Source organism: Neovison vison, chromosome 12 (genome assembly GCF_020171115.1).
Source record: "Neovison vison isolate M4711 chromosome 12, ASM_NN_V1, whole genome shotgun sequence".
Classification (NCBI taxonomy): domain Eukaryota; kingdom Metazoa; phylum Chordata; class Mammalia; order Carnivora; family Mustelidae; genus Neogale; species Neogale vison.
Window position 1 is genome coordinate 129,650,356 of NC_058102.1, and position 12,328 is coordinate 129,662,683.

Consider the following 12,328-nt stretch of genomic DNA (forward strand, 5'->3'; position numbering starts at 1 on the left):
AATGGTTTACACAACTTCTAGCCTTGTTATCTGAACTAGCAAAGGCCAGGTACATAAACAGAGACATAAATTAACAACAGGATTCTTAGACCAGCAGTGACATGGAGTAGGAGCTAGTATTTCAGGAAGGTAGACGAGTTCAACATGATGGATGTGATTTCTTTCACTATTTATCATCTAGCATCGTTATAAGCCTGATGGGTCCTGAGCTGGCTGTGCTCAGGATAACCTCCCCTTGCCTGTTCCCAGCTCCCTTCCCGTTGATGCAGCTTGTACTTTGTTTACTTTAAGTTTAGGGCACTTCTTTCTCTGATCCAAGCCTTCTAAGGCTAGTTTTCCCTGCAGTCATTTCTTATCACATGCTCATCCTTGTTCTGCTGTCAGCTTCCCTAAGATCATTAAAAAAAAAAAAAAAAAAAAGATTACTAATTCCAATAACCCATTTATTTCTGGCCTCCCACTGCCTTAGTGTAAACTATGGAGAGTTTTTCCTGACTTCATGAAGTAGTGAGGGTCAAATGAACTTCTGTGGATGAAAGGACTTTAAGGGCTTTAGCCGCGGTTACATGTGGGTGCAGAGCTTGGGCTCCAGCTCCGCCTGCCCGGCTCAAATACGATTTTCCAGCTGGGAGAACTTTAGCAAGCTACTTAACTTTTTTGGACTTCAGTTTCCTAACGTGGGAAATGGACATTATAAAAGTACCTAAATCCTGGGTTTGTTTGGTGGTGGTTACATGAGACAATTCATGCATATCACGAGGTCAGAACATACCTGGAACAGTCCTTGTTTTAAGCCCCCTGTAAGTATTAGCACAAATGCAGACATCTCTTCCCTGGGCCTTCATGGACCTGTCCCCAATTAGGAAACGTGGAATGCTAGGCTATATCTCTTGGGGATGGTCTGTGATAGCTAAGGTTGCAGCAGGATATAAGAATCCAGACTGAGGGGCACCTGGGTGGTTCAGCGGGTTAAGCCTCTGCCTTCAGCTCAGGTCATGGTCTCAGGGTCCTGGGATCGAGCCCCACATCGGGCTCTCTGCTCAGCAAGGAGCCTGCTTCCCCCTCTCTCTCTGCCTGCTTCTCTGCCTACTTGTGATCTCTCTCTATCAAATAAATAAATAAATAAAAATCTTAAAAAAAAAAAAAAAAGAATCCTGGCCGAGCATATAAACTGGCAGGTATTTTTAACAGCTACCTCCTTCTTTAATATTGTTCACTTGCCTTGGCTTCTCCAATGACTATGTTTCGAATGATTTGTTTACCTCGATATTTCAGTTTGCTGCCTATTTGTACTTGCAGGCACAAAGATAAACCATCCCTAATCTGGAAAATGGGGAGAGTAAGAGTAACTGCCCCTGGGATCGTAATGAGATAAATCGAGTGGACCTCTTTCAGAGGAGTCAGGAAGCACAGTATTCCAGGGGCGCTTTTGAAAAAGAAAGTGGGCAAAAAGCATTTGTAATCCAATTATCATCACATGAAACGACATGGAAACAAACAACAAAACATATAAGCAACAAAAACCTAGCTTTCTAAAAATGGTTTGATAAATGATTCTTCCAAATGAACTTTCTTCTCCAAAGTGGTTCCATCTGAAACTGTAATACATAAACACATAATTCACAGTATAAGAATGTTGCCATCGCCTAAAAGCTGATAGGATTTCTTTTTTGAAAAGGTTTTTAAGGGTCTTAGTACAAATACGAACTCTGCCATTTTATGGTAATTATGACAAATATCTTTCTACTTCTCAACTTATTACATGTAAGTTTTGATATAATAGATGTTCTCAATGCTTAAGCAAATATAACTATATGATATCTTCCATTGTTTTTTTTTATTATTTTTTTAAAATTTATTTATTTGACGGACAAAGATCACAAGTAGGCAGAGAGGCCGGCAGAGAAAGAGGAAGGGAAGCAGGCTCCCCGCTGAGCAGAGAGCCGGATGCGAGGCTCCATCCCAGCCGAGATCACGACCTGAATCAAAGGCAGAAGCTTCAACCCACTGAGCCACCCAGGCGCCCCATATTCCATTGTTTTGTGGTTGGTTTCTTCCCATCCAAAATCACTTATTTGCTTTTTTTTTTTTTTTAGTACATTTACAACTTCATTTTCGCATTTGTCTCCTTACTCTATCTGGGATATATTTCAGTACATAGCATGAAATGAGCATCTAATTGATTTTTTTTTTTTCTCCCAGATGACTGGCCAGTTTTGCTAGTACCAGTTATTGAATAATCTATGTTCTCCTCATTGCTTGATGTGTCATTTATTGGTGTGTTGAATTTTCTTTCATGGCTCTCTTTTCTGAAATATTAATCTATTTGTCAATCTTTTCTCAGTAGTTCAAAATCATTGTAATTATCGCAGTTTTATAGCATGTATTAACATCTGGTGCAATGAATCTCCTGTTACTACTCTTCCTTTTCTAAGTAGTCTGGCTACTCCTATTTTTTTCCTCCAAATGGAAATTATTTTTTTTTCATCTTAAAGAAAATCCTATTGGGATTTTGATTAAAGTGGCAAATAAAGGAAAAGATAAGTTTCTCTAGGACCATAATAGATTTCTCAATCTATTCAAATCTTCTTGTTTTTGTGTTGTGTTTGTTTGTTTTTGTAGAGACCCTTTCTAGTTCTTGCCAATGTGATTTATATGTAAATAGATCTTAAAAAAATACATATATACCAATAGGTTATTGCTGGATCACTGAAAAATTTACTGATTTTTAATACTTGTTGTTATGACAGCTTTTCAATCGAGTTTCTTGAGTTTTCAAGGCAAAACTATCATCTACAAATAAAGGTAAGTTTCTCCTGCTTTTCAATATTTTACTTATTATTTGTTTCTTGCCTTATTACAGAATTATTTCAGCATAATTTTAAAGAACAGTGTCGATAGCAGGCATCTTTTTACCTGATTTTAATGAAAATGCCTCTCTTGTCATATCATTAAGCACTGAAATTTTAAAACACACATAAAAGTAGACTGAATAGTAAAATAAACTCTCATGTTCCTGTCACCTAACCTCAGTAATTATCAATGTTTTTGCATATACTCTTATGTATATCATATAATTTTATAAATTAATCTAGCCTTCCTAGATGCTAATTTGCAAATATCTATCCAAAAATGGGTCCACCAATTCCATTGGTAGGCATTAATCCTACACCAGCACCAACATGCAGAGGTATTCAAGAAGGCTCACTGTAACTGTATATAATTGTGAAAAACTAGACAAAATGCTCCCAGTAAGTAAGTGAAAAATTATGGTATATTCACTAACTCAGCCTTATGTAAAATTTTCGTAGACCTATGGGCGGATGTGGGAAGATGTCCAGGGTATTTTTTTTTTTTTAAAGATTTTATTTATTTATTTGACAGAGAGAGATCACAGGTAGGCAGAGAGGCAGGCAGAGAGAGAGGAGGAAGCAGGCTCCCTGCTGAGCAGAGAGCCTGATGCGGGGCTCGATCCCAGGACCCTGGGATCATGACCTGAGACGAAGGCAGAGGCTTTAACCCACTGAGCCACCCAGGTGCCCCCAGGGTATTTTATACGATGAAAATAGCAAGCACATAACAATATGTAGAATGTGATTCTGTTTTTTTCAAAGGGGATGATCATATGCTTTTATGTGCAAGGAAATTTCTGGAAGGATATGTAAGACACTGTTAATAGAAGTCACCTCTGGAAAAGAGAATGAGGAGTGGTGGTAATGGGAGGTTGAGGAATTAATTTTCTTTCTCTTCTTCCTTACAATTTGAAAGTCTTACCCTTAGAATTATTATTTTTATAAAACTTTATTAAAGGATATGATGTTAGCTATCGGTTTAGTATTTGCCAGGAAGTTTTTAAAATTTTATTGTTATTATCAGGAGTGTTGGTTTTTTATCAAATATTAAGATGACAGGGGTTTTCATATGTGGCCTCAATGTGTGATTTCTTACTTTAATTATGGTATTATTAAAATACCTGGCATTTCAAGGACAAAAGCTACCCGATCATGTTAAAAATTACTAAGCTTCATTGAATATAATTTGTTAATATTTTCTTTTTTTTAAGATTTTATTTATTTTTAAAGATTTGAGAGAGACAGAGAGAGCATGTTGGGAGGGGCAGACGAAAAGGAAAGAGAATCCTCAAGCAAATACTCTGCTGAGTGTGGAACCCAATACAGGGTTCAATTCCACGACCTTGAGATCATGACCCGAGCTAAAAGCAAGAGTTGGACACTCAACCAACTGAGCCACCCAGGCACTGTCAAGATTTTGTTATTATTATTATTATTTTTTTAAAGATTTTTAAAGATTTTATTTATTTATTTGACAGACAAAGATCACAAGTAGGCTGAGAAGCAGAGGCTTTAACCCATTGAGCCACCCAGGTGCCCCAAGATTTTATTATCTTTTTAAAGTAATCTCTACACCCAGTGTGGGGCTCGAGCTCACAACCCCCAGATCAAGAGTCACATGATCTATCAATGGAGCCAGTCAAATGTCCCTGGTTTTGTCATATTTTCAAGGGGAATTTTGGCATTGAATTTCTTGTGAATTTGTATTTTGAGTGTACTTTTTGTAATATTTTTGACAGGCTTTACATAATTATATTTACTTCATAAAATGGGTTAAATTGTTGTATCTTATGTAGTTAGAAAGGGAATTATACTTGTCCTTAAAAATTTGCAAAGATTTGCCCATGGGGCTGAGCCTTTTTTGATTTCTTTGGTTTTGATCTACTTATTTTTTTCTAGTTCTTGATTCAGCGTGGGTGATTTATGTTTTTCTAGAAAAAAAAATAACAGCATATAGCTAACTACACATAGTATTCTCATATAATTAAAAAAAAACAAACAAAAAAACCTTTCCATAGCTATTATGTCTCCTTTCTAATTTATACCTTCTCTTTTTAAAAAATAGGTTTGACAGATATTTCCCTGCTTTCTTCCTATTTTTTACAAAAAATTACTTTTGGAATTGGTCAATAATTGTGTTTTTTGTTTGTTTTCTAATTCACTGATATCTGCTTCAATGTTTCCTTAATTCTCCTTTTCTCGAAGTTAATTTAAGCATTACTTATTTTTATTGTTTCTTGTTGAATTTTCTCCTGCTAAACAATGTTACTAAGGTTGGTCTGGTTTTAAATAACTTTTGGGTATTTCTAAAAGTTAAATATAATCTCAGAAGAGGAAGATTTTTCTATCTCTGATGGAATGATGTCATTTAAAGAACTGTGACTCAGTCTCTTGTGGCTAATTTCTAAAGACTTTTTTAAATGTTTGAGTAGTGGAAATACAATTGCAGCAAGCTTATGACCTATTCTGAAGGGCTCAATGCCTAGTTGTATATATAAAACCAAATCCTGTGCTTTTGCTAGAACATCATCTGCCTTTATATATTTGAAAAGAATTAAGTGCTAAGACTTAGAGTAGCTTGCATTTGCTTAATGGGATGTCGTCTGATATGGCATACTGTAACTGAAGATATGTTTAAATGATTTTCTGTTTTGTGAAAGTGTGTTTACATCCCTTCTGTGTATAGCCTGGCTCCATATTTGCTTGTAATTGAAACTAATCCCAAATAGAAATGCAGATTTTTCAAATACAAAGATTAAAAATTGTTCACATGACGACAAAATTTTCTCTACAAAAATCAATTTACTATGATGATGTAGATGAAAGCAGAACATATTTTCTAAAATAATTTTTTAACACTCTGATAGGCCACATTATAAGCAATAAAAAGAAGTAATAAAAAATACTGTGCCAAAAGAAAGGCAGATTTGCAAGTGTGACCTTTGCCAACACATGTAGCACAAGACCATCAGATCCACGTGTTTGTAGACTATGTAACAGTATTTAAGTGACCAGGAAAGGAAGAATTTTGTGGTCAAGAAAGTGGAAATGGTTTTTTTAACATATGACCCTGGCCAGTCCCATCTCAAGTAACTATTGATCAAGTTACAGATGGTTGGCAAGCCAGGTGGGAGGGAAGAGAAAGATCTGACAAAGTTGCAAAACACAGGCCACAAAGCAAGTGGCTATTATCATTAAAAATACGAACTTACTGAAGTTTTCAATATTTAAAATAATGCAAAGACAAATTGTTTTGGAAAGCATTTCAGAAAAAGTTGCTTCAAGAGGTTTTTACATAAAATTTTAGAGAAGACAGAACATGGCTTTAGGAATAAACCAAAAACTAACTAGACACCTCCCCAATCTAGTAACTTCATGATTGTGATGGAAAACATTTTTTGAATATATATATTTGAAATACACATATCTTTCTTTTGCACCTACATGCATTTCAAGTTTTTTAAGTTTTTAGTTTCCAAACGTTTAAAACATGTGTCTGTGCTCTAGGAATTTACTTTGAGACATTAGGAACCAATAAATGGAAAAGCAAACTTTTATCTCTACCAACTTTAAACAGAGGCATGTATATATAAATTTATGTATTCAGTGTTGGTCTTAACTGGTTGCCTCTTAAAGTAGCAGTGTAGGGTTAACAAGACAGTAAGCCAGAGCCAAAAATAACCCTAATTTTGTTTGTTGTTATGGCTGTGAAGTTTTCAGTAAAGCACAGACCTAAAGCCCAAATGCTGCTAAAGGATTACCTAGAAAGTAGAGCCTGAGGCCAAGTTTAAGGGCTAAGATTTTATTAGGAGGTACAATCCCAGGGCAGCAAGGGTAAGGGGAAATGCAAAGGAAGCAAATACAAGGCAGTACATCACTGAGCTGAAAACAACTTCACAAGAAAGTAGAGCTGATTGCTCAATCCCAAAGGAAAGCTTCCAGACAAACCATACAAAACCATCTTGAGACCTAGGGAGAAAAAGGGGGAAGAGTTTATATGCTGGCTACTTCTTGCTTTCTGTCCTTTTTGGCTCAAATTTGCCCCCTGAGGCTCTAATGCACCACTCTTCTGGGTATGCGACATACCTCTCCAGGCTATTGCCTGGGACGCAAGAGCCTGTTGAACCTCAAGCTTTTTATCCTGAGTCTGGGACTGATGGGAGGAGCCAGAGGCTCCTACTTCAGAACCGTGTTATGGGAGGCAGTGATGAAGCCGGACCCTCAACCTGGGGGAGGCGACGCTAAGAGGAAGCCACAGAAGCAGAGGCCAGGCCTCTGCACTGAGCAAGAAGTTAAGTTGGGGGGCGAGGGGGGTTGAGGGTGGGACTGAGCAAATCTAGGGAGGTGCATAAACTGGGTCCGGTATAGTGTCCTTCTAGGACTTGAGCTGATTCTTACGGGAGGCGAGTCCTTTAATCCAGAAAGAGCACACATTGAGGTCCTAGATCTTGTAAACCAACGCGTCCCTTAATCCTCAACTACCTCTAGCAACTACCTTAACTGTTCCCCACCCTCCTTTTTTTGACATGTGATTTAGATATACCACAATTCACCCATTCAGGGACAACGGTGAGATAAATTTTGTCAACTAACTTGTCTTGTAACCAGCACTCCTATCAAGATGCGGAATTGTGCCATCACCCCCCAAGGGTTGCTCCTTTGCATTCCATCCCAAGCCCACTGCCTTCCGTCACCCCAGTTTTGCCTCTTGCAGAATTTCATATACCTGGAATCATACAGACTAAGGCCTTTTTGTGTTTACTTCTCCCCCATAGCACAACGTTTTTCAGATCCTCCATGGGGCTCCATGCATGAAGAGTGTGTCCCTTTAATTCCTATTTTGGAGAACTTACTCTGAATGCTAAACATGGGGCAGTTATCTCACCTGGGATCCTCACCACCATCCTGCTTCACAGGGGAGGGACCCAAGGCTCAGGGAGCCCAGGTGGAGTTTGAGAAGGGGCCCCAGGCCTACGCCCAAAGGTCACTCAGCCTGGCGGCTCCGCACAGCGTGCTCCGGAGCCCGGCCTGTGACACCTGCTGTCCAGCTCCAGCGAGCAAATGGGGCCTGGCCTTGCACAGGCTGGGCCAGACAGCTCGGGACCTAGGCCCCGCGGAGACCCTCCGATGTCCGGGCCACCGCCCCTTCGGCCGTCCCGGGGCGGCGTGCTCCCGCCGAGCTGCCAGCGGGGCCACTTCCAGGAGCGGAGGCGGGGCCGCCGCGGAGTTCCGGAGCCACCGCGGCTGGACTGAGCGGGTTTGTGCGGACGCGTCACGGCGAGGTTTTCCGATCGTGCCGCGTGCCTGGGCGTTTCACCCCGCGCCGCCAGGACGTTTCCCTCCGCGCGCGGACGGCGCTACTTCCCGCCACGGCCTCGGGGCCTGGGAGATGAGAGGCGGGTGCCGAGTGGTCGGCGTGAGCGCGGCGTCAACCGTCGCCGCCGCGCTGCCTCCTCCGCCCGAGGGGAGAGGGCGAAGCGCGCGGGTGGCCCGCCGCGTCCGCCACTTCCAGGGCTGGCCGCCACGTCCCTGCCCCCAGAAAGGACGGTGGGCCGGAGTCGTTCTCTCCGCCTCCACGTCCTCCTCGCTGCGATAATATCTGGAGACTTCATTTTAGGGATGCAGTGGAAACAAAGATGATGGTGTTTTGCCCTGTGGCGTGGAGCGGCCCGCCCGCCGCTATTGTCTGGCTGCCTGACGGGAGCAGCAGCGCTATTTTTCTTACTCGGAACGTGGTTATTCGGGGGCAGCGGAGGGACTTACAAGGAGGCTTTGTCTGCAGTAAAAGAGCTGTTGCGAAACGGCCTCTCCTGAATGGCCGCCGGGCCGCCTTCCGCGGGGACCGCGCGGGGCACCGCTGGCAATTTTTTCCATATCAATTAAAGAAAGGAAAAATCTGCATTTTCCTCCGCACGTTTTCATTCAGATTTGAGCCCTAGTGTCTGCCGCCGTAAAGAGCTACCATCCGCCTTAATCTCCTTTAATATTTTAGTCTTCGGCTACTCTAAAATTTTTCATGTAACCGAGTGGTTTGGGGACCCTTAGAACAGTCTTTGCTCGCTCAGAAATAATTAGAAAACTGTGGAGGTGGGCGATGCTCACACACAGGGAGAGCCCGCATGTGTTTTGTTGAACCCCCCCCCGGGGGCCTCAGACGCTGGCCCTGACAGAAACAGCGGGGCTGAGGCTGAGGAGGGAGAGGATGGGGGAGGGGCGGGAGGGAACGGGGGGGGCGGGGGAGGGGCGGGAAGGGGGGGCAGGGCTGTTGAAGGTTCAGGTTATTTGGGGATCCCAAAATTGTGTGGCTTTTTAATGAATATGCAACGAAAGAGCCTGGTGGGAGAAGGTGAGGGGCAACTGGACGTAAGAAAGGGGCTTGCGGTCAGCTGAGAAGCCTCTATTGTGTGATCACACAACCTGCCATGATGAGAGAGGGGGGCAGAGTCTGTTCTGAGAGCACCAAAGTTTGGATTTCCGACTCGTTCCCGCTTATCTCCCATACTCCCTCTTTTATTTCTCTTTAGAGCATTTATAAATAACCACCTGATAATGTGTATTTTACACGTTTATTGGCGTCTCTCCCCACTGGATAGAAACCTATTGGGATCTGGGAGTTTACTGTTTACTGTTGTTCCCTGGAGCCTAATATGGTACCTGGCAAAGTACTTGGGGCTTTGTAAATATTTACTGAAATCAGTGATTACCAAACAGACATGACACGTGATTTAAAGGCATCGGGAGAGAAACATAAACCTGAAAGCCACATGACACAAGGAAAACCGATCTCTTCAAACCTGCTCTTTTCATTGTGGAGCAACAATTGATAAGGAAGAGCCGAAAGACAGTCACACCACCATTCCATTTTCCAAAGAAGACTAGGAAAATAAAAGAGTTTGCACTTCCAGGTCAATTTTCCTTCATTCTAGGGATTGATTTTCTGAGGTGAGCCTACCAAAAGTCAGTGAGGAAAATGAGGTCCTTTCTTACTATTCCTGTGTAACCCTCGGCACATGCTCACCTCTGTCTGGGAGTCTGATGAGCAAGACATGGGGCTTCCAGACATTCCGAGCACAAGGTTTTTTGTCAACGTTCCGTAAATATATTTGTGTTCTTAAGTCTTTATGTCATATATAGTACACATCTGGGGAGTGTGTTTCACAGGAGAATTAGCTGGCAAAATCCTTTTTACTACCTGAACACCCTTTCAAAAATGGCCCCAAAGGATGATGATTAATAAAGGATGGGTTAGGTTTTAAAAAAAAAAAAATTTATTTCAGAGCGAGAGTGTGCATGCGTTCACATGAGGGAGGGGTGTTTGCTATGGGTGAGTAAGAGGAAAAAACACTGTGCTGACAGGGAGCTGGTGCAAGGCTGGATCTCACCACCCTGAGATCATGACGGGAGCCAAAATCAAGAGTCCAGTATTTAACCGGCTGAGCCTCTCAGGCTCAGTTTTGAAGGAAGTGAAAATGCAGTGTTTGACAGTGAAGAGAATCAGAATAGCTAGCTCCTTTGAGGAATTATCCCTGTCTTAACCTCCTTTTCTTTGGAACTTTGGTTAGGAAAGGACCACAATCACGCCTTGGGTAGGAAAGTTTATAATGCCTGTTAGAGTATACCTATCAGGTTGGAAAGTTTCTTCATAAAATATAAATTTAAGATTTTATATCAATGCCTCAGTCATCCAGTAATCATGGCATCCTGGTATGCAAAACCGGAGGTACCTTGGGAAAGCATTCAATCATTCAACAAATATACTATGTTTATTGAATATTGTCTGTCAGGCATTGTTCCAGATGTTGTAGAGATAGCAGAAAAACAAAACAAAACCCCAACAAAAATCTCTCCCCTGTTTTATATTGTTCAACTTCCAGATCCCGTCTTTCCATCTTTTCACTGCATCTTTTAAACATCAAGTCCCTTTAAAACCCTAACTTTTGGCCAAAAAAAAAATTTCTCAAATTTTCTTTTTATGGATATAATTTTTTTTAAAGTTTAAAAGTGACTTTCTTGGATTTCTCCAGTTAGCTATGATACAAGTGAAGATGATTACTCCCCAATCAGCTTTCACCCTTCCATGAGAATGTTTCCTTCACCTACGCTTTATCTGACCATACCGATCTTATAGTAGCATACAATAAAACATAATATGGAGAATAACAATATTAAATTTTTAAAAACAGAGGTGTTCCTTTCTCAGATTTTTTTTTAAGATTTTATTTATTTACTTGACAGACAGAGATCACAAGTAGGCAGAGAGGCAGGCAGAGAGAGAGGAGGAAGCAGGCTCCCCGCTGAGCAGAGAGCCCAATGCGGGACTCAATCCCAGGACCCCGAGATCATGACCTGAGCCGAAGGCACAGGCTTTAACCCACTGAGCCACCCAGGCGCCCCCCTTTCTCAGATTTTTATTTTTTTTAGGGTGTAAACTAAACGCTGTTGTAGAGACTCAGAAAATAAAATGAACAAGGTTTTTTTTTTTTTTTTTTTTTTTTTTTTTAATTTATTTGACAGAGAAACAGCGAGAAAGGGAACACAAGCAGGGGGGAGTGGGAGAGGGAGAATCAGTCTTCCTGTTGAGCAGGGAGCCCGATGCGGGGCTCCATCCCAGGACCCTGGGATCATGACCTGAGTTGAAGGCACACGCATAATGTTACCCAGGCGCCCCAAGAACAGGGTTTTAGTGCACAACATAATACCGGTAAGAATTTCAAGCCTGTATTATCCTAGTTGTACTAACTCTGCTCTTCATCACCAATTTTCCTTAAATTTTCATCTTTTCATTCAGTCTAAAATCCTCACACATAGGAGTATGGCTTAACTACTAACTGTGGCCTTCACATTTAAATGTGTTATAGTTCAAATTTGCTTAAACTTTCTTCTGCACTATCCTATGTTCCTGCTCTTTCTCTTCAGCCTGAACTGAGGAAGCAGACCTCCTCTCTGTCCTCCCTTTCTTCATCTTCCTCCCCACCGGTTGCTCAAGCCCGGGAATTACAGCTGTATTCCCCAAGGTGCTTGTTTTTCTCAACCCTGGTTAGCATGTTAGAGTCACCTGGGAGACTTAAAAAAATACTGGCTTCTGGGGCCTGCCCCTGATCGATGAATTAGAATCAGTAGAGGTAGAGTCTCAACACTTGCATTTTTATAAAGCTCTCAAGAAATGTGAATGAGGGCGCCTGGGTGGCTCAGTGGATTAAGCCGATGCCTTCAGCTCAGGTCATGATCTCAGGGTCCTGGGATCGAGTCCCGCATTGGGCTCTCTGCTCAGCGGGGAGCCTGCTTCCCCCCCCCCCCCTCTGCCTTGTGATCTCTGCCTGTCAAATAAATAAACAAAATCTTTAAAAAAAAAAAAAACAAACCACACAGATTGTTAGGTCCTTATACCCAGAGTTTCTGATTCAGTAGATTAGGGGTTGGGGCCAAGAATTAGCACTTCACTTCTAACAAGTTCACAGGTGATGCTACTGCAGCTA